This window comes from Natator depressus, chromosome 11 (genome assembly GCF_965152275.1).
Source record: "Natator depressus isolate rNatDep1 chromosome 11, rNatDep2.hap1, whole genome shotgun sequence".
Lineage (NCBI taxonomy): Eukaryota > Metazoa > Chordata > Testudines > Cheloniidae > Natator > Natator depressus.
In genome coordinates, this window is record NC_134244.1 from 35,812,756 (window position 1) to 35,836,385 (window position 23,630).

The window sequence follows — 23,630 nt, forward strand, 5'->3', positions numbered from 1 at the left end:
CTAACATGTAGTAGTGTCACCCTTGCCCTGTAACCCAGGATGCCCTTCACAATGCCTTGCTGCTGTAGGCTCCAGCCTGGACTGCTCACAAACAGCCTCCCACATGTAAGTCACTCCCCACTGTGTCTCTTTGTGGGTGCTGCAGCCAGCTGGCCACATCTTGGCTCTTACAGCCTTAAAAATTACCCCAAAACACTCCCAGTCAAAGATTTTCCCTCAGTAACATATGTCCTGTATTGCCCAGTCCTCTCCTGAACAGGACACATATATTAAGCCATTCCTTTAAGGGAATAATATGCACACAACAACTTGTTACCCCAGATGGAGTTAAGCAGACACTTCAACTTGAACACACTGGATTAGATAAAAAATAAGACAAATTAACTACAAAGATTTTAAGTGAGTAAAAATAATGATGCAAAAAAGTCAGAAATGGTTACAAGAAAAATAAAAATTAAATTCTTACCTGTGACTAACTATATTAGATTCAAAGCAAAGTTTTCTCACCACATGCTTTCAGCAGTCTTACTGACTGAACTCTTTGGGTCAGGAACCCTCCCCCAGAGTCCAACAGCTGTGTCCTTTGTCTCTTCAGGTGCAGTGAATGTGATGGGCAGAGAGAGAGGGGGGAGGTGCACTGGGCTATTTGTCCCTCCTTTTTATTTCAGTCCCCGTCTTGAAAATCATTTCCAGATGAAACCCAGGAGACAACAAGTCTAAATGGAAGGATATTCCCTACTATTTTTTTTTCACCTGCTTGATGACTGTTTACTTCCTAAATGGAAATTAAGGCAAGTACACATTCCTTCCTTCCTTTAAGACAGATCTGACTTCTGCCTGGGCAGGGCTGTAAGGTTTGGAACTTGTGTTAATAACATCATACAGCAGAATCTTAACTTCACATACAACCTGGCCACACACATTTTACCAGGACAGTACTGACCAGCAAATTATGAGTTTTCAAATGATACCTTACAGGGCATACTTTGTACAAAGATTATTACAATAGTGTGTAAGGTGTGAATACAGGATGTATTCCCTCACCAGGGGCAACCAATTCTTTCTAGAAATTGGAAAAGGTCCTTTTGCTTGAGCTGCCACTGCTGCTGGCAGCGGCTGGTGCAGCTGGCCCCTGGGCTTCCCCAGCTGTTGGGGTGGTCCTGGGGTCAGCTGCACCAGCACTGCAAAATTCATGCAAGCCGTGACTTTCATGACCTCCATGAATGATTCACAGCCTTAATTATCAATGATGATTTTATATTTTCTTCCTGGTCATTGATGAAAATGTAAAACAGTGTAGTGCCAAGAACTGATCCCTGCAGGACTCCTCTAGGAACATACTCACTTCATGATGATTCCCCAGTTACAATTATATTTTGAGACCTATCAGTTAGCCAGCATTTAATCCATTTAATGTGTGCCATGTTAATTTTATATTCTTCTAGTTTTAAAATCAAAATGTCATTTGGTACCAAGTCAAATGACTTACGGAAGTCTAAATTACGCACCACTAGTCCCTTTATCAACCAAACGTAATCTCATCAAAAGATATCAAGTTAGCATGACAGGATCTATTTTCCATAAACCAATGTTGCTTGGCATTAATTCTTTATTAATAGAGTCCTGTATCAACAATTTCATTATCTTGCCCAGACTGACAATACTGTAATTAACTGGGTCATCCCAGTTACTCTTTAAATATTTGCACATTAGTTTTCTACCAGTCTTCTGGAACTTCCTCAGTGTTCCAAGACTTGTTGAAAATCAACATTAATGGTCCAGTGACCTCCACAACTAGGCAACACATCGCGCGGAGGTGGCGGGAGAAGGGATGCAGGATCTAGTGGTTTTTCTCCCCCACCCATGTTACTGGGGATGGGTGGGGGGCAGGAAGCTGCACAGTGATCTCTCACCTCTGTGCAGCCAGTGGCCTGCGCTCCCCAATGCCATGCTGGAGCCTCCACATTTATTTGACCAATAAAATTTCAAAATTTTAAAACAGTGTGCACAGAATTTTATTTTTTGGTGCAGAATGCCTTCAGGAGTAGCTTATGTCAATGATGGTGTCTCCATTAAGAGATTTGTGTGGGGCAGTCTTTTTCTGGCTGAAAGACATATGGCTTTCATGATGCCATCCTACACATCTTAGATTTCTTAGATTGAGTTGATATGATTGAGCATATTGCCTTACTGTTTGTTGCAATGCACTCTTGGCCACTCTGAGGTTAGCACATCTCTGAAGAGGGGTTTGTGTTATAGTGGAGATGTGCTGTGTGTGTGTTTTGTTTCAGTAACTGGCAGCATTTCTTTAGAGTATTCTGCAAACCAGTCTTTATTTTATATAGTCTTTTTACCAAAAGATAAGGTTGCAGCTACATGGCTATTTATTCTGAGTGTGTTCTATGCTGCATTAGCCTTCAGGGGAAATGGAATAATTGAAATAGCTTTCCTGAGGTTCCTAGTGATTTGGAGACCCTTCCTTGGTCTTTTAATGTTAATGCAAGGGAAACAGCTTTGTTTGGTATGATGAAATTTCCATGTGAACACCTTATTTTCCTTATGCACTGTGAAAACTGATTATGGTGAACATCCTGTAGGTGTGACAAATCCAGCTGGAGCCAGTGGTAGTAATGCACAGTCCTTGGAGGCTCCAGAGCTCCTGTAGTCTTTGCCCATTATCATTCAGTTTAACCAGTCCATGGTGGTCAATGCATAGCAGCCTCATCTCATAGTCTGAGCCATCTCTAGCATTGAAATATCTCCACCGAGTTGCTTAACTGGTGGTAGTTCACTGATGATGCTGTGGAGCTGCTGACAGAACAAGTCCTTTTCTCCAGAGATGGTGGAAAATGTTTAGGAATATGTACTTATGCTAGTAAAGCCACCTATACTAGATATTCATAGTGACATGTTACATTCTGATGCTGTACTTGGACATGTGACCATAGGTACTAATGAGTTTTTTGACTGCAAAACCTACCTCATGTTTGCAGCACTCTTGTTGCTTGTTCTGTGCCAGAAAAAAGGTATACTGCATCTCATGTAGAGTACCTATGTCAGCTAGTCTGGTTTTAAAGAGAGTGGCTATGTTGATGTCAATGATGTCAGGCTTTCCAGGGTCACTGACCTCTAGATCACTTGATATACTAGTGCACATTGTTCTTACATTCCAAAAGGATGTCTGAAGAGGGAAACCATTGTTCCTGAACCTTCAGGGTGTATGCCTAGGCAGAAAAAAAAATAAGGAGGCAGAGGTTCACCTTAGGATCATAGCCCCCTCTTGGCCACACTGACTCGGCCCAAAGACTTGGAGACATTTGGAAGCCAGCACAGCTGCAGGAGATGCAGACTGGCTGAACTGAATTGCAATGCCAACCACCTGCCATTTTCTTTGCAGTGGATTTGGCTCAGGGTTTTCTTCTATAGTTTTTGTTCAGCTAAAAATTAGTTGCAAGGGTTGTGAACTTGACCTTTCATATGTTCATTTTCAGACTGAATATTTACAAGAATCAAGGCTTGTGTAATAAAGCAGAATCTGCTCTCTAATAGCATCTTCAACACCCAACTGAATCCACGTGATCTAAAGATTAATATTAAACAATAATTAATGGAAATGAATGGTGTGGTTTTTTCTAGAAAAAATTGTATTGTTGCCTCTTTCTGACACTCTTATACAAGCTAAAACAAACTTTTTCATCTAAAAATCAGAAACAAAATATAAAGGCATGATAAAGTTGGTTAGGAAATATCCATATTATATGTGTAGCCTACTTTTGTAATTTTGCTTTTCTCTCAAACTACAAATAATAATGATTTATTATAGCAAGGGATGTCTTGCAACACAATTACCCTAAAATTTATAAGCATGTAGGGAGTTACAAAAATTAGGAACTGCTACAATATTTGGAGTAACAATGTACATTGCCCTCATGTGGGGGAAGGCTTGGTCTTTGTGACAGATCATATCCTTGATTCTTCCAAGCACACCACAATGGCCAATACCAGAATAACATGAAGGCGTATGGAGGAAAACAATGGGCTTGATTCTCCACTGCCTTCACCTCATATTGTCATTTAGTCTTGTATACAGTGAGTGCAACTAGTATATAAAACTGCAGTGTGTCTCCTCAGCAACATGGACTACCACAAGCACATCAACCTGACCTCCTCTTGTTACACCGCCTTCCCAGAGACTACTTCAATATGCTCAATGGCCTGGGTACATCATATCTAATGGATCACCAACATGTTTGGGATGAGGTTTGTGGTCAACAATTCCACTCTACAGGCACAAAAGAAATTTCTACCAGGAGTGCAGGAGACAGAGCTTTCTCAGGGGTCAGGATGAGACTGTGCAAACCTCACCATCTTCTGCTCCTAGTGCAAGGTGAATGTCTTCAACCTTGATGTCTCGAACATAAACACATTTCAAATTAAAATAAAGTCAAAACCTACCAAAATAAAACACTACACTACACACCCAATTCTCCTTTTGGGGAAAGGATGAGACAAAGAATGATCCACGTGTGACACAGGTTAGTCACACTGATGCAGTATTGGAAAGCACACAGATACTACGGTCCTGAAAACAATACAAGAACCTATATAGAAAATGAAAGTGCAAATCACTAACAATTCTGAATGGTAGCATTTTGTATTTTGCACAGGTATAAATGACTACATAACCAAGACTGTGAAGAAATAGGTCCTACATCAAATTAAAAGAGAACATTGACAGTTGACATTTGATCCCTCAATACTGAGAAAGGAAACAGTTAAAACAATAAATAAATAAAATAAAACAAAACATCAGGACAAAGCCAATGAAGCATAAATGCTAGATTTCTCAGTTGCAGTGGCTAAGGGTTAGTAGTGGTAATCTTTCATGGTAGAGTCCATATAGAGAGTTAAAATTATTTCTTTCTCCTCCCTACTTCATGACCGGCAGCCCAGAAGTTGGCTGCTTTTCCTGTTCTCAAAAAGAATCTCTCTCTGTTTCTGGAAGAAACAGTCTTATGTCCATCTTTCTGCAAACATTAAAACTAGTTTCCATAATCAGTTTTTCCATGGAGCAATACATTGTTTTCTATGACACCAGGAAATATTTTAAACTTTCATCCTGCATTTGTAGTCCAGATATTTATCTTAGAGTCTACACTGGAGTGTGGCCACTTTATACCATGCTGCCAGAGCAATCCACACTATACACGTAACCAGCTGTGGGCGAATCACCCTCCTATTGTGGTTGCTCCAGTAGCACAGTGACTCTATTACACACCACCTGTTGCTGACATAAAGATCATGACTAGAGTAAAACAGAGTGTGGCTGGGGCTGCCATATCTGTCCCTTAGGGCCACTGGCAGTCAGCATAATTTAAGGTCAGAAGGGACCATCACGATCATCTAGTCCTACCTCCTGCACATTGCAGGCCAAAGAACCTGAGCGTCCGCAGGCATGGCTGCCCACAGCTCCCAGGGTCTCTGCCAGTCTGACCAATGGGAAAATTCCTTCCCGACCCCAAACAGGGCGATCAGTTAGACCAGTTAGAGCATGTGGGCAAGATCCACCAGCCAGACACCTGGGAAAGAGTATTCTGTGGTAGCTCAGAGCCCTCTCCATCTAGTGTCCCATCACCAGCCATTGGGGATATTTGCTGCTATGTGCCATTGGAGGCAGTCTCATCATACCATCCTCTCCACAAACTTATCAAGCTCAGTCTTGAAGCCAGTTAGGTTTTTTGGCCCTCTCCCCCTCCACCGCTTCCCCTTGGAAGGCTGTTCCAGAACTTCATTCCTCTGATGGTTAGAAACCTTTGTCTAATTTCAAGAGTAAACTTCTTGATGGCAAGTTTATCTCCATATGTTCTTCTGTCCACACTGGTGCCTAATTTAAATAACTCCTCTCCCTCCCTGGTATTTATCCCTCTAAAGGATTAATTTACAATGGAGACCAAAATTATATACAGGCTGGCCAGAATTAGGGAAACACAAGTGAGTTTTACACTTCTTTAATTCCTTCCTTCTGTGTGATATGCTCATTGCCCCAAACCCAAGCATCTAGCCCTTTACATAAGAAACTATATTCTGCAAATCATTAATTTTTGAATTATAGAAATGTATTTTAGGTCATACAGAACCAAACCAAGGCTGAAGGCATTGTAGGGCCAAAAACCAGTCTTTAACATTAAGTAATTTTTAGGAGGAGGTTGACATGGGGATGATGATTTTATACGTAAAGAGGCCACATGTTGGTATACAACAACTCAAGGCACTATAACATCGTCCCTTTTTCTTGCTATTCATAATATATGGATCCAACAAAAGCAAAAACAGTGTCAAACAAGTTTATTAATATAAAATCAGAAAAGTATAAGTGTCTGTGCAGCAATTTTATGCCCCACCTCACTCTTTACTAAATATTTAGTGGTCAGATTCATTAGTTCATATTTTCTTCCTTTAGATCAATGTGGTTGTAGGCTAAGTAGTGATTATACCAGATTTTGTAAAATAACTTGCAGTTCTGACCATAAGGGTGTTTAAAAAAGCTAGATGATCTAATTCTCTCTGCCAGTAGGTGGAGCTGTCATGTAATATGTTGTCTTTTTTTTTTTTTAAACATTCTTTTTTTTTTCTCTCCACCCCCATCAGTACACCCCCCTCCCCCATCAGTTTGCTGATAGATGTTTGGGACCATAGAGAATCTCATAACAGGAAGCTAGGGCAGAGGAGACAGAATACTGCAGAGGTTTCTTTGTAGGGTTTTTTTTTTCTTTCTTTCAGTGAGGCTGAAATAAATATAAGAGTTACAAGCTTCTTTGCTGAGGGACCTGAACAACTGCAACAGAAGGAGCGTGATCATCTTCAAGTGTATGGATATATCTTATGCTATGATTTGTAATTATCTTTTTATCAGGTAAGACAACAGAATATTTCATTAAAGGTATCATGCAATATATCTCAGCCCATTTATGCCAATGTTCTCTGATGCTGCCACACCTAGTCTGCAATTAATATTAGATGCAACAAGAGGAACAGAGAATACAAAGCCATCTTTTCAGCTGGATAACATTTTCATACTGTTTTTATGCTAAAAGCACATCTGGGTCTAATAACAAATTATTTTGGTATCCTTTGGTTTCACTGGCCTTATATTCTTTAGAATCCAGGTATATTTTGTAATTTTGTTTAGAATCAATTCTTATTTTTTGTATTTGCATCACAGTGGTAGTATTTTGTTGTTGCTGCTGCTGTTGTCATCTGTAAGTGTTTATATTTCTCCACTGAAGGTTATATTGATGCTTTATGCAAAATGCACATTGGAGTGAAATGTTAAAGCATATTAACAAGACTGTGAGATTGCCAAGCTTTATGTTGCAGGGGTGTGCTGCTTCTCTATACCATCTTCAGACAGAGGCTTTGCTTTATATCCTAAATTCCTTCTCTTAGAAGGTATAGGAGATCTGTTGGGTTTTTATCCCCCTAAATAAATAAATAAATAAATAAAACTAGCCTTTCCCATATTGAAGACAGAATGGAAGATACTTATAATTAAATACAATTTTACACCATTGCAGACTTCACATAAGACATGTAATGTGAATTGTTTTGTATTCAATAGCTACATTTTTATTTTAAAAATTCCATTCTGTATTGTTTGAGGCACAAACTTGATTTTTTCCCTTTATTTTTAATCACATATCACGGACTGTGAGATTCAGCAGAATGACTCAGGGGGTGGAGAGCTCATGCAGCTCCATGACTTGTCTCTTCAATTCTTGTTTTTTATTTTTCCTTACCTTTTCCTGACTACAAAAAGATTTCTTTAGCCAGGGAAAGCACTGGAGAAAAGCACTGGCTTACACAGCCAGAGATCAGAAGAAGGGCTTGGAAGCCTAAGTGTGAGAAATGAGAGGGTCTGATTAATTTAAAAATACCTTGCTTCCTTTCATAGGGAGGGAAATAGAAAAGCCATTATTCAAGCTTTCCTGTGCCTGTATAGAGGTAGATTTTGTCCGCAATTATCAAAGCAGGAAGAATTTACCAATAGGGATTTGTGGGCTAGAAGCAACCTTGGCCTACCAAGATTCTCCGACATATATGAAATGTAAAGTGGTTTCACACATGCCCTTCCTCTCAGTGCATGTTGATTTACTGCTTGTGTTTTCCTGAGCACGGCTGGTGTGTGTGTGTGTGTGTGTGTGTGTGTGTATTGATGGGCTACTGTAGTGGATAGAGGGAAATTACTACTGTCTTCATGAGGTGGTAAGGGTTCCTCCCTTCTTGGCCAGGAATTGGGGAGCAGGTGAAAGCATTGTACCTAGCTGAGCTGCGATTTCCTTCAGTGATGAATGTATTATAATAAAATAGATTTGGTTTCTATTAAGGATGGTGGCCCCTTGTGCCTACAGGCCCTAATTAAGGTACTTAAGCATGTGCCTAACTTTAAGCATGTGAATAATTCTGAATCAATGGGATTACTCACATGCTTAAAATTAGGCACATGCTTAAGTGTCTTGCTAAATTGGAGCCACAGTATTTTTTGAACTCAGTGTTATTAAATGGAATTTACCTAGCAGGACAGATGGATCTGTGGCTACCTGAGGTTTGATCTTTCAATGAAAATTCTGGTTGTGAACCTTCAGGGCAAATCCTGGCTCCAAAGCCGTTCACATTCTGAGAAGCTGGCTGTGCACATTAGACATCCATGAGGGTTGTGGGAAATGAAATCATAGCCATAGAGGATCAAAGCAGTAGTCTAGCATCCTCTCTGCCAGTGGCGAGTACCAAGTGTTTCAGAAGAAGGTTCAAGGTGTAGTGTAGAGTTATGAAATGAAATGACCATAGGGGAAGTTTTCTCCCAACCCCCACCAGATAGTGGTTGACTGCTGCTGAGAAGAGTGAGGACTTATATCCCTTACAAAGCATTCCTATCAAATGTAGTTCTGGACGTTCTCATTAGTCACAGAAATGTCTAGTTCTCCCCATCACAGAAAAGCTAATCTGCAGCTGCTGCTGCAGCCTCAGAACTGCAGGACTGTCTGTGGCACCTGCCCCTTCACTAGAGGTTTTGACCAGTGGACCTGCATTAGTGACAGATCCACAGATCACAAGTCTTCCCTGCCCCTGCCCTACCCCTAAAACCTCTGCCTAGTGACATTGAGAGCGCTCCCTTATTAAAAAAGAAAACTACAGTGTCTGCATGAATGATCCAAGATGCTACAGTATGGAAGGGTATGGACTGCTACCATGGAATACCATACTCACTTCATATAAAGGTTGCAATCACTAGATACTACAGCAATAAGAGCCATAGGAAGGTCCATGCTGAAACACAATTCTGTATTAAGTACAGGTATTGGAGTGTATTCAGTAAATAAGGCCCGAGGCCGCACATTAAATGAGGCGGATAAAAAGAAGTATTGAATAACAACCTTCCCCTCTACCCTATTCCTGTCTACCTCTGCTTCTGTTGTCTCCCAGCCTGCATCTGTTCCCTTTTGCCTATTTCCTTCACAGCCTGTCATTGTCCCCTGATTCTTTTGAATCAGGCAGCTTCCTCCTTGTCCTCTGTGCTGTCTAGGTGTCAGCAATAAGAGCATTCACAATGCAGGAGAGACAATATTTCTGCTTTCAGTTCTAGTGCTAAGTGTCACATCTATCCCTGGCAGCCAGGAAGAGCAATTGGGATGAAAGTGCTGCTCAGACCTGATGGAATAGGCTGGAACATATTCACTGCAGATGAAATCTTTGGAAATATTTACTGAAAGTCTCTATCAAGCCTCTACTGAGCATGTGTAAAAAATGTTGTAGAGGCTTATGACCTGGCCAAACTCAAGTGGATTTTCACAGGGACAGCAAAACGCACTTCTCTGACCCCAGAACACCCCCTGCCAAATATCATGTTGCTGCTCCAAAGTATAGAGGCACTAGAGCTTCTCAGTGAAATCATTTTAAGAATTATTTTAACATTGCAGCATTGCCAACTCCAAGCATTCAAAAATCATTACTCAGGCCTCAAATCATTGGCTTAAAAATCATTATGCTTTTTGAAATATTAATTCATTTGGGGTTGCTGTTATTTGCCTTTTGATTTTTGAACCTGTAGGTTATACTTGGATGATGTTCACAAGCTTTTCTTCACAGCCATGAAGACTAGAAATTTACTTTTTAAAAAAATGTGAAAGCTGAAATTGTCATGTAATTATATGATTCCAGGAGCTGAAGTTGAAAGAAAGAACAATAAATACCATTGTAGACTCCTGACAAAATCATGAGAGTTGGCATTATTGCATTGTCCCCTCAAAAATATTTTCTCTAACATTATTTTCAGAAATGGTGAACCATTTTTAATGAAAATTTCCAAAGTATTTCAGCCTGAAGCAGGTACCAAGCATGAAAAAATTAATCTCCAACAGTTAAAATTTGGCAAAGTTATATGGAATTAAAAACAGTCTTATAATGAAACATGTTAGGCAGCCTTAATTATAGGTATTTGTCAGCTCCACCCACTTACCACAAATTTAAAAATAAAATTTTGAAAAGAGATTTCAGAAATGCCTGTCACAGTTTAAGTATCTCCATTCAGTTAATCTATCCTTTATGAAACTTTGGTAGGTTTTTCTATAATGTCTATCACCCTTGTTTCTGAGTTCTTAATGGAGTGTCTTAGTGAAAACAGACAGTTGACTGATTTTATCAGCACATGCAAAGTACAAATGAGAGGACTGACTTTCCCCAGAAAGTACTGGAAATCAAAGTTTCTAAGTTGTTTTAAGTATGTGTATATGTGTGTATATATATGGAATTGACTTTACCAACAGGTTAGAAACATTTAGATTTTCTGTACATTATAATCAGAAGGCTGATTCTGCCACTCCTGTTGCAGATCATCACGCTGTCATGGTGACATCTTCAAAGCCGATTGATTTTTAAACTTTCTTATATTTAAGACAAACAATGTTTTAGTGATTTTATCTTGGTTGTGATAGGAAGGATAAACTGAAATTCAAATTATATTGCAGGTGTTAGTTATTTGGTTAATGAGAACTAAGGGTAAGATTCTGCTCTACATCCTGGTGGTGTATTGAAGGGCAGTATGGAGGAGCCTGAGGCTAGAGACCTCAGGAAGAATTCTCCAGTGAGCTCCTGGGATATGCACACTGGAGAGGTAACTCTGTAATCCTTAGAGTGGGTACAGTATACTCCATGTTACATTGACATGTGCTGGTGATCTCCATGTTTAAGATAGCAGACTGGAGACCTAACTGTGCCTCCAGCCAGATAACATTATCCCTTCAAGCCAACGAGCACTGGCCAGTACTGAAGCTGCACTCCACTTCTGGGACTTAATCTTGTGAAATGCTGAGTATCTTGCAGGACTGAGCCTTCAGTGTGAGGCAGAGATATCTGTGCTGTCTGTGTGTACGCACGTACTGTATATAAGAGGATCCCTATACCATTTCTTTTGGCCCCCCTCAGACCAATTTCACAATGGTGAGCAGGATTTGACGCTTAGTGACGAATACAAATGCCTCATTCTGAAACTAAGGGTCTGACACAAACTGTCAAAAGCAAATAAAATCTGCCCTAAACTCACCTCTTTGTACTTGGTAAAATCACAGACCAAAAGGTATTCTGATTGCAAGTACCTACACACAGTGGGGTAAAGTAAGGACAGAGTGGCTATATTTTTGCTTTTTTAACCCCAGAGAGGCAACGACCAGTGTTCTCTGTTCTTATCCGTTTTTTAGAGTTTAATTGTTTGTGATACTCTTTTCGAAGTGTGAAGTTAAAATCTTATTTCCTAGCCATTTTGTATGTGCCCCTACAATGGAAATATTATGCTCCCATAAACTCATATCCCTGGGGCAGAGGTGCACATGGGTCCCAAAGAGGCTGGAGCAGCTGTCACAGGGCCTGGAACTGGGCTGGGAGCAGGGGTTGGGATGCATAGGGGCTGGAATGGTCTCAGGAGCAAGTAGGAAACCCCAGGAGCCAGTCTTGAGCAGGCTACCCCTGCTCTCAGTACCCCACCGACTCTCAGTACCTCCCTTTGCTCCCTCTCCTACCCACTCCCATTTGCAGGGAGCTTCTGCCCACCCCCATTCCCTGGCACTTAACACAGAAGAATTGTCTGAGGCCAATTGTGACTGGGCCTCCAGGTACTACCATAATACAAATAACAATAATACTACTACAACACTGAGAACGTAGTCTGAAGACAGTGGGGTGGCACAGGATTAGTTGAGGGCCTACCGTAATTTGAAATGGAAAGTATCCAGCTTTACTGGTAGAGGCCAGGGTGAGGTTGCAGGGGCGGCAGGTAGAAAAAATAATTCTTTATTGTAAACAGAGCAAATTTGATAGGAAAACAGTAATAAATGGAACCTCAAAGTCACTTTTTAATAAAATCACACTTTAACTAGTTAGGAGACTTAGCATTTGTGGATTTGCAGGACATCCACGTACAACAGTTACAGAAAATATCCAACATTTATCCTCCCAGATGAATTTTTTCCAATACAGAATTTTTCAGTGTAACATTTAAAGCACTCCAAGGGCATACACAACATTTGTGACTGTAATAAGATCTTACTTGTACTTTTCCCAACTGTATATTTTATTAATTAGATGATTTCTGATTACCTGAAGCAAAGCCTTGGTTCTCTAAGCCAAAGTGAAGGCTGGTCAGCAATGATACAGTGACAATCTGTTACTCTACTTCACCAGTAGGCATCAGAAAAAATAATTAAATATGAGAGCTTGCTTGAAGGCATAAAGATGATGATCTCTAATTCTGTGTGGAAGAGTTGGATGCAAATTGAGGCTTATATCTTGCTCCCTGGGTTGGCAGAGGCTGGGAACACACCTAAACTTGGGGGAGAGGCTATTGTGCCTTTCTCAGCCAAGTTCTCTCTTGCAAATATAAGAGTAGCAGTTCACACATTCTCAAGAGAATCACATCCTGTCCTTTTTGAGAAAGATGGTGGATGTGATGCAGAAACTTGAGGATGCTGGTATGAAAAACATGGGAGAGATGGGGAGGTATTTAGGGCTCTGACAGATACTGAATATTTCACGCAGAAACCATGATAAAAGAGAAAGAAAAGAATGGATAATAAATAGGGTGGGAATCAAAGGAAAAGAGAGACAAAATAGGATCAGAATATGGAAAAGGAAATATAAAAGGTGAGAGTAATCCAGTGCAGGGGAGTATGAGAGGGAGGAAGAAGTGTAATAACGTGTAAAAACTGTAAAACATTAGGAAGAACAGAAATTCAGTTGATAAGACAGGAAAGGGTGATAAGAGGTCTGTGTTAACAAAATATTAAAAGCTCTATTTGGTTTATAGCTACAGTTGAACGTTGTTGGTAGTGCAGGGGTGTGTTGCTCCTGGCATTGGTGCACTGCAGGGCAGCACAGTACCTCCAGGAGATGTTGTGAAAGAGGGATGATAGGGGAATGTGTTTTCCCTCTTAAAAGGGCCAGTTTTGCTGGCTAGTGCGGAGGAGAGTGAGCCATCCCTCCGGGAAGGCTTCTTGCCTCCACTCCCTTGCTTTGCACAGGGTTAGGCACAACTGAGCAAAATGGAATGCCAAAAGAAAGGAAATTTACAGTTAAGATGCAAAGGCCAGATTCTCAGCAGGTATAAATTGACATTACTACATTGAAGTCAACAGATCTAGCCCCAAATCACCAAGTCACAGTGGGTGCAATTGCACTTTAGTTTGGACTAGATTTTGGCAGATGATTCTGAACAGTCAATTTCCTTTAACTTGTGGGTTTAAAGTGATACTTTAATGGTTGACAGACTACCAATTTAATTCCCTAAATTACTTAATTTTTTTTAGTCCCTATGAAACTGAACAAAATACTAGCCTGTCCAAAATTAGGGCTGCAATGGTGGAAAAATTCCAGCTCCCATGTTTTGTTTGGTGACCCCCTCAGGGTGCTACTGTGGGTGTGTTAATATCATGCCACTCTTCCACAGTCCATTCCGTTCCATTTTTAAGCTTGAGATGACAAGAATCCTGATCTGTTAGCACTTGGAAAAAGAGTTCTTGTTAATTTCAATAACCTGCAAATTTATATATTAATATGTTCAAAAGTATTTAAAATGTATAATGTATTAAATCTTAGTTTTAAAATGTAAAAGCAGCTAAGCACACAATCTAAAGCTGACTGGGAATTTATTCACATAATAGGACTCACAGACCTCAATCAGTCAGCACAGCTATAACTCCTGTTTACAGCAGACTCATGCTCCTTTGAATAACATTTTGCTATCCCTAAGTTCTAGCTAGTTTTCTCAGTGGAATAGTGATAATCACCTTTCTGCCCTCCCTCAGCCACCTATGTCTGCCGTATGCACTTTGTCCCTTAGGATAACTTGAGCTATAAACATGTTTTATGCTGCTCACAATGCTCCCAATTAATCGCTCTCTATTATAAAGTTTTAAGTCATCCCAGCAATGTATAACGCAAGTGGAAGCTGAGCCTGGCCAGCTGTTGCAATTTTTTTAAAATGGCATTTCTATTTAATTGTGGGCCAATTAACTACTCAATTTTCTTTCAGATAAAAAACCCAAACACAATAGGGAGCTGCTTAATGCTTCTTAATGCTGTGCATCTTACTGATCTTTTCATTACCCAGTGAAACAAACATGCTGGTCAAGTCACAAGGGAGCACTGCTGAAACCTGCTTTTCCAAGGGAGCAAAATAGTCTGTTGTGATGCCACAGCTCCAGGTTCTCTCAGTATAGCAGCCTGCCTAACGTAGGGAAACGTGAAATGATCAAACAGCTCTGGCCTGCACAGATCACTGGACTGGCCATTCAGCACCAGGGGCTGTTTCCACACTGTTTGGCCTAATCTGTTATTTTAGATGAAAAATTAGAAACAATTTAGAAAAAGTAGAGAATTTTGAGCCTGTATTCTGTCTCACAAAATGACATTGTGAAATGTTCACTTGACAGGCCTGATCACACTAATGTAGAGGTGCTCATGGTTTAGTAGTTTGCCATTGTAAAAAATTATTGCCATAAGAAGCAGTATATCAGGAATTCCTGAGTTCTGATCCTAGCTCTTGCCATTGTGGGTCTTTGGGCGAATTATACACCTTCTGTGTGGTTCCATTTCCTGCTCTTTAAAATGCGGGTAATGATACCAAGCAATGAGTTTTGAGAATTAACTGGCTAGTGTTTAATAAAGAGCTTTGGAGACAAAGTGTTATATAAATATTACACGCACAAAAACTACATTAAAAGAAAAAGTTAGGAAATGCCAGAATTAAAGTTGCCTATGTAACCTCAATCAGGCACCCAGGAAATGAGGAGCACACAATTAATGACCACCTCTGAAAAGTTTGGTTTAAGTTACTAACCTACAGCACATAGGAATTCTGTGGCAGAAGCAGGAAGAGAATCCAGTTCTCCAGAACAACGTGCATCTGCTTTAATCATGAGAACCTCCTTTCTCTTCCTGCAATCCCCTGCATCATTCCCAGCAATCTTTCTAACTTCTGCAACAAATGAGGTAAGCGTCCTACAGACAATACCTTGATTCATTTCCAGAGCAGATCCGTCCTATACATACATGTGTCTAGTTTCTTAGGTTTTTAAAAAAGCAAACTGAAAGAACAGAAATTCCATTATGTGGCATCATATTGACACCCACATGGGTCATCAGCAGAGTTGGAAGCTTTGGCTTCACTGCACAGACCTCTGACATTTGAGCTATCTGAATAACTGATAACAGTAGTAGGTTATCATCCTCTATGTGGACCAGCACTGAAAGGGGATGAGACAGTTTACCAATGGGTTTCAGATATTTGCTGACAGCAGAGGAATGGTGTGAGTCAGAAATAATGGGTTCCATTCCAGGTTCTGGAGGAGAGTGTGCTCTAATAAGTACAGACTCTTCTGCCTGCTCCAACTAACCTGGCCCCTTCAGCTCCATTCCCTCTAATCTGTGCCCTTTCTCCCAGTCCTAGTCTTCCTCACTGAAGTCCACTGTCAGTCCCAATCTCCATACCCAGCCAGTCCCAGTCCCAGTCCGTCCGTCCCCCGCTCCTCATCTGATCTGCTTCTTTTTCTGCTGCAGCTATGTTCCCCATCTCCTGTGTCTCCCAGTCCCAATCTCTTCCCTGCCTTGGCTCTTTATCCCAATTTCTTTGCCCTGTCAGTCCCAGTCTTCCCTTCAGGCTCCTCATCTGATCTCCATCTCCCCGCACCCCTGCACTGCCTCCCATTCCCCCTCCACCCCTTGTTTCCCTTGCTTGCTCACAGTCTCCTTGCCTGGTCAGTCCAGGTCTTCTCTGAGGGCAGGCTGGGTGATCTAATGGTAAAACCTATGAATCCTCCACTCCCTGCAGATCCCAGTCTCCTCCCACCGCAAACCCTGTCCCTATTTCCCTCCCCCCCCTGCTAGTTTCCAATCCCAGTCGTGTGTCCTTATCCCCACACAGTCTCTTTGTTGCAGCCTGATCCCCACTCCAGGTCTAGCCCTTGTCTCCTCTGCTTTTGAATCACACGGCTTCCTCTTCCATGCTCTGGGTGCCAGCAAGGGGGTGGGGGAGGGTCATTGAGAACAAAAGAGAGGAAGCCTTCTTGCTCTCAGTTCAGGTGCCCGTGCCCAGACGCAGAATGATGACCCACAGCAGCCCAGAGCTGCAATTACAGGAAAAATCCTGCTCAGCTCTGAGCTGGAGCATACTGGGTGCAGACAGCATCTTCAGAGTTTTTAACTGCGAAGTTCTAGCGTGTATATACTGAGCATGTGCAAACTGCAATTTGTTGAAGGCTTATAACTAAGCTTTTGTCTTAGATGAAGATTTTGTCATGGCTATTTTTAGGGTTCTCCAGGTTGCGACTGCCACTTGTGGTGGCAGGGAGCTGCGGGGGATATCCTACCACCCGCAGCAGCCAGGAGCTATGCCCCACAATAGCCGAGAGCTGTGTGTACCCCCACCGGGGCGGCCAGCCATTGCGGGGCACCCCCTGCCTCCCATAGTGTCTGGGAGCTGGGCGGCGGCGGCGGCGGCGGCAGGACCCTGCAGCTCCCAGCCGCCTTTGGACTGAAATCATGGAGGTTTTTGGAAGTCTCAGATTCCGTGAATTCTGCGACCTCTGTGACAAAATCATAGCCTTACTTATAACTTGGTCTCATTTGGGCAAATTTTCATGGGTCTAGCAAAAGCCACTTCCTGACACAAAGGCTACAAGCGTGCCAAATTTCAAATCTCAGCTCCAGAGCCCAGGGCTACTAGAGCTTTTCAAAGGATAAGTCACCAGAATTTTTTAGCATGAGCAACATAAATCTTTCCCCAGCCTCGTTCTCAGAAACAGCTGAACTGTTTTGGCTGAAATTTTCAAAAAATATTCAACCTGAATCAGTTATCCAGCATGGAAAATTTCAACCCAAATAGTTAAAGTTTGGCTACTCTAGCCAGCTGAAATCCATGTCTTACAAGGGGAAGCATCTGGCAACTAGTGATATGCAGAGCTACCAGCCCTGCTTATAATCAATAATATCACATAACATGAGTACAAATAACTAGCAGCTGGGCTGTGGACCCATCTGCACATTGAACTATGTGCTGCATCTTGCAGAGGGGCACTGTAGGAACTGCTACCCCAAAAAACTTTGTAAGACTAAATACAAAGAAAGAAACCTCAAAAAATGTTTACAAATAAATACTGCCCTAATTTACCTTGCTGGAACTTAACTACCTGCATGACTATAGCCAGGTTGCTTCCACCTGCTAGAATCAGGAAATAGATATGATAACCAGCAAGTCCCTGATAAAAGACCAAATTTTTCCCTTCAGTAACATGAGCACAAGGGACCAGGTTGAGCATACCTGGGCAGGGGACATATAGGGGAACACAAGCTCCTCCACCTCTGCTTGCTCTTGAGCCCACGGAAGCCCCTTCTGCTGCAGCTCCATAGGGGCAGAGGCTCCACAAGTCATGGACTATGCAGGCTGATAGGGAAAGAACTGGGAAACGTGACTTACGATATTCTGCCCTCTGAGCCTGACATATATCCCAGTGGGAGTTAATGTTACTCCAAGCAGAATTAACTCCTGCAGCATCCTTTCAGCAGCTGGTACTGTGCAGCTGCAAGGAACCTGTCAGTGGCAGCTTGGCTCCTGAGGGAGAATTTTCATTTCGTGTCTATGAAAAGTCAGTGTCCTCCATGTAGGATGCTTGTGCTTTCCATATGTTCATGGAGTTCTTAACTCAACAGCAAGTGCTTCATGAGACCAATAAACTGTTAGAATTCTGTGCCTACTAGAAACATTTTTCAAAGTGTAGCACTGTATTTACACAAGGATTCCTTTTTTACTTCGTAAATGTTTTAAAATTTGAGTTAAAATTAGCTCTCTCTCTCACACACACACCCATACACACCCACACATATGCCCACCTCACCCGCAACATGTCCTTGGCACTCACTAAAGTCCAATCGTCTCTTAAAGGAACATTTGAAATCAAGACAGTCCTTAAAAATTAATTACAAATATTTTTAGTATTGCACCTCCCTCAAGTCCCCTTTCCTAGTTTCTCTAGTTTTACAGTTACATTCTTCTGTTTCTAAAAATGCCTCATTGTGGTTTAAAGACCACACAAGCAACAAGGGATACTAAGTGATTAGAGGGGAAACAGTTTAAATGAGGATATGCTTAGTGCTGTCAAATGCACGAAGTGAATAAACTGAAAAACGTGAAACATTTTCTTCGCTAAGCCCTTTCAATTATAGTTAAGGCTCCGTTTTAGCCATGGGTATTTTTAGTAAAAGTCATAGACAGGTCACGGGCAGTAAACAAAAATTCACGGCCTGTGACCTGTCCATGACTTTTACTATATACCCCTAACTAAAACGTGGGCGGGAGGAACAGGTGCTCGGGGGGGGGGGGGGCAGAGGTGCTGTGGCTGCTGTGCTGGGGGAGTTGGCCTGGAACCCCGTTGGTGCTGGGGGGGAGAGTTGGCGGGGCTGGTAGGTAGGGTGACCAGATGTCCCGATTTTATAGGGATAGTCCCGATATTTGGGTCTTTTTCTTATATAGGCTCCTATTACCCCCCGCTCCCCCCACCCCGGTCCCAACTGTTCACACTTGCTGTCTGGTCACCCTACTGGCAGGCCTCCTACCCGGCTCAGCATGTCCCTGCAGCTTCTAAACAGCAGAGGAGCCAGAGGGCTCTGCCTACTGCTCCTGCCACAAGCGCCGGCTGCGCAGCTCCCATTGGCCAGGAACCACAGCCAATGGGAGCTGCAGGGGGGGGGCCTGCCAGCAGTGCGTGAAGCCTGCCGCCTAGGAGCTGCAGGGCCGTGCCAGTGGGAGCCAGGGAGCCCCCAACCTGAGGTAAGCGCCCCCCCCACCTTCCCCTTCCCCACCAACCCCCTTCCCCGAGCCCCCTCCCACACACCCCAACTGCTGTGGGCAACCCCTGAGCCAGCCGTGGCCACTACAGAAGTCAAGGAAAGTCATAGAATCCGTGACTTCTGTGACAGACTTGCAGGCTTAATTATAGTTATTTAAGGTGTTACTTGTTAAAATGGGGTAAAACCTTTGACAAAATTAATTTTTAAATTGATGGTGTCCCTTCAACTCTCTTCACAATGGGATAAATCCAACTTGAATAGCTAGTCCATTCATTGGGAGAACGAGTGATCGGTAGAAATCCTGCCCACACTCCACAGCTACAGAGACAGTATGTAGCAGTTACTGCAGCCGAATAGTCCCCACAATGGGAGGACTGAATATCAATGATACAGCATCTGCTGTGGTTCAACTCCTATGGGCTCCTGCAGGGTTTGGCCATCCTTGTACCATTTTCCTAATGATGACCCACCCCTTTGCACAGCAGAACTGCTGTATTTTCACAGCCTCCATGGCCCGACTCAGGGGCTGACTCTGCCCCTCTCGGATTTACTCCTTTATTTTGAATACTTAGTAGCTGCTATTTTCCTTTAGTTCTGTTTCTCCCCCTTAATTTTGGTTAGTTTCTGTTGAAGCAGGGGGAGGAGGTTTTTCCTTCTGAAAAACCTTCTGCCTGGAGAATGGTTTTAATTTTAAAGTTTCCTCAATTTTATGGTGGCTGTGGAAAATCCCCCGTTTCCTCCTCCCTCTCATGCTGCTCATCTACTGCCAGGTCACAACTCTCCTGCTGCAGCTTCCAGGACCAGTTGCTAGGCAACCTTTTTCCACTCCCTTTTCTATGCAGCCTGGCTGTCACAGGGCCCCTTTCTCAGAGCAGGCGTAAAGAGACAGAACCGCCATTGCAAATCCACTTGTTTTAATAGGGGAGTAGTTCTCCTTACATTTTCTTCTAGACAACTTCTCATCTGTCATCCTCAGTTCAATTACCACCAAACTGTCCATTTCCTTCTGTCAGTCCCATACTCAGATATCATGAATGGAAATGATATACTGTACAGATGGAGTTGGTGCTGTACCTGAGACCATTCAGAAATGGCAGCGAATGCAGTAATCCACTTGCATAGTGATGCTTTGCAACAGTGCTTTACACTTGTGTTCTATGAGCTGCACTTGCTTCTAGCTGATTTTGGTGTATTTTAAGGTGGTAGGTTTGACATTTAATCCCTTAAATGTTTTGTGTCCTGGTAACCTGCCTCCCTTACTATCTGATATAACAACAGTTACTATCAGCTATAACACTCATGTCTAAAATCCTCTGGTTTAAAAGAAAGGTTACTTGCAGCAGGTCATTTTGAGTGAGGGGTTCCTAACTCTCAAACTTACCTCCCACACATGTTTAAAAAGACCAAAATTGGCCTGCAGGATCTTTAATGCTAGTGATGATGTATGAGTGAGGGAGAATATAGATTCACTTTCAGATCCCACATTAAGCTTGCATGTATTATATTACACTTATTAAAAATAATCGTAGAGGAGTTTTTAAACTAAGGGGCAGGGGAGGGAAGAGGTACAGAGGAGCACATGGTTCGGACAGGCACATCCCTTAGCGGAGGATTTATTAAAAGGATACTCTATATCCTAGTAAAAAGGAGAGGATAGAAGTTGATAAAGTACAGGTAGGAACTGAAGGGAACTAGTCAAATGAAAGAGAGTACCATTCAATTACATCCCAGGAAAGCAGACAACTAAATATTGACAAATTTTATAAGTGCTTGTATACAAATGCAAGAAGTCTAAATTCTAAGATGGGAAAACTTGAGTGCCTGGTATTAAATGAGGATATTGATATAACAGGTATCACAGAATCTTGGTGGAATGAGGAATATCAATGGGACATGGTATTACCAGGGTACAAAATATATAAGAATGACAGAATAGGTCGTGCTGGTGCGGGAGTGGCAGTAATGTGAAAGAAGGCATAAGGACAGATGTAATAAAATCTTCAATGAATCAAACAGTATCATAGAATCACTATGGATAGAAATTCCATACTTGAATAATAAGAATCTAGCAGTAGGAATATGTTACCGACCACCTGACCAGGATGGTGATGATTGTGAAATGCTCAGTTTGATTAGAGAACTACAAAAATAGAAAACCCCAATAAAAATGGGGAATTTCAACTATCCCCATATTGACTGGCAACATGTCGTCTCAGGATGGGATGCAGAGATAAAATTTCTAGGTGCCATTAATGACTGCTTCTTGGAGCAGCTAGTGCTGGAACCCACAAGGAAAGAGGCAATTCTTGATTTTGTACGTTGTGGTGCACAAGATCTCATCCAAGAGGTGACTACAGTTGAACCACTCAGGAATGATGACCATAATGTAATTAAATTGAACACCCTTGTAGGGGGAAAAATACCAGTGAAATTCACCACAATACCATTTAACTTAAAAAAGGGGAACTACACAAAAATGAGGAGACGGGTGAAACACAAATTAAAAGGAACAGTCACAGGAGTGAAATACCTGCAAGCTGCGTGGAAACCTTTTAAAAACATAATAGAGGTTCAAACTACATGTATACCCAAAATAATAATAAAAAAAACCAGTAAGAGAACAAAAACAATGCCGCCATGACAAAACAGAGTTACAGAGGGGGTTAGAGACAAAAAGACATCTTTGAAAAATTGGAAATCTGATTCTACGGAGGAAAACAGACAGGAACATAAACTCTGTCAAGTCAAGTTAGGTAGGTTAAAAAAAATTTGAAGAGCTACTAGCAAAAGCCACAAACTAACAGCAAAAAAAAAAAATGTTTAAGGACACCTGAATCAGGAAGCCTTCCAAACAATCAGTGGGGCCACTGGACGATAGAGGTGCTAAAGGAGCACTCAAGGAAAACAAGGTGTTGCAGAAAAGCTAAATTAATTCTTTGCATTGGCTTTCCCTGCAGAGGATGTGAGGAAGATTCCCACACCTGAAACATTCTTTTTAACCATTCTTTCTCTTCCAAATCTGAGGAACTGACCTAGATTGAGGTTTCAGTAGATTTGGTTTTGGAACAAATGGATAAATTAAACAGAAATAAGTCACCAGGACCAGATGGTATTCACCCAAGAGTTCTGAAGAAACTCAAATTGCAGAAAATGAAATTGCAGAACTGCTAACTGTGGTATGTAACCTATTGCTTAAATCAGTCTCTCTACCAGATGACTGGTAGATAGCTAATGTGATGCCGATTTTTAAAAAAGGCTGAAGAGGCTATCCTTGCAATTACAGACCTGTGAGCCTAACTTCAGTACCAGGCAAACTGGTGGAAACTATAGTAAAGAACAGAATTATCAGATACATAGATGGACATGATATGTCAAGGAAGAGCCAACACGGCTTTTGTAAAGGGAAATCATGAGGGAGTCAACAAACGAGGATAAGGGTGATCCAAAGGATATAGTGTACTTGAACTTTCAGAAAGCCTTTGTCAAGGTCCCTCACCAAAGGCTCTTAAGCAAAGTAGGCAGTCATGGGATAAGAGACAATGTCTTCTCGTGGATCAGTAACTGGTTAAAAAGATAGGAAACAGGGTAGAAATAAATGGTAAGTTTTCACAGTGGAGAGGGGTAAAAAGCAGTACCAAGGATCTGTACTGGAACGTATGCTGTTCAACATATTCATAAATGATTTAGAAGAATGGGTAAACAGTGAGGTACAAATTTTGCAGATAATAAAAAATTACTCAAGACAGTTAAGTCAAAAGCTGACTGAAGAGTTACAAAGAGATCTCATAAAACTGGGTGACTGGGCAAGAAAATGGCAGATGAAATTTAATGTAGATAAATGCCAAGTAATGTACATTGGAAAACATAATCCCAACTATATATACAAAATGATGGGGCATAAGTTAGCTGTTACCACTCAAGAAAGAGATGTTGGAGTCATTCTGGATAGTTCTTTGAAAACACCTGCTCAATATGCAGTGGCAGTCAAAAAAGCTAACAGAATGTTAGGAATCATTAGGAAAGGGATAGGTAATAAGACAGTAAATATCATAATGCCTCTATCTAAATCCATAGTGCACCCACAACTTGAATACTGCATGTAGTTTTGGTTGCCCCATCTCAAAGAAGATATTAGAATTGAAAAAAAAGTATAGAGAAAAAAGTGATTAGGAATATGGAACAGCTTCCGTATGAGGAGAGATTTAAAAGACTGGGACTGTCCATCTTAGAAAAGAGATGACTAA

At 41.6% G+C, this 23,630-nt stretch overlaps 1 protein-coding gene across 2 annotated transcripts in view; it reads left to right on the forward strand.

Annotated features, from left to right (window-relative positions):
* The first annotated feature begins 6,680 nt into the window (after window positions 1–6,680).
* LOC141995930 (sodium channel protein type 2 subunit alpha) overlaps window positions 6,681–23,630 on the forward strand; it is a 124,718-nt gene continuing 107,768 nt past the window's right edge. For both annotated transcript variants that reach the window (XM_074967468.1, XM_074967466.1), the window contains exon 1: window positions 6,681–6,913. The gene's annotated coding sequence lies outside the window, so the exon portion shown is untranslated. The remainder of the gene's footprint in view (window positions 6,914–23,630) is intronic.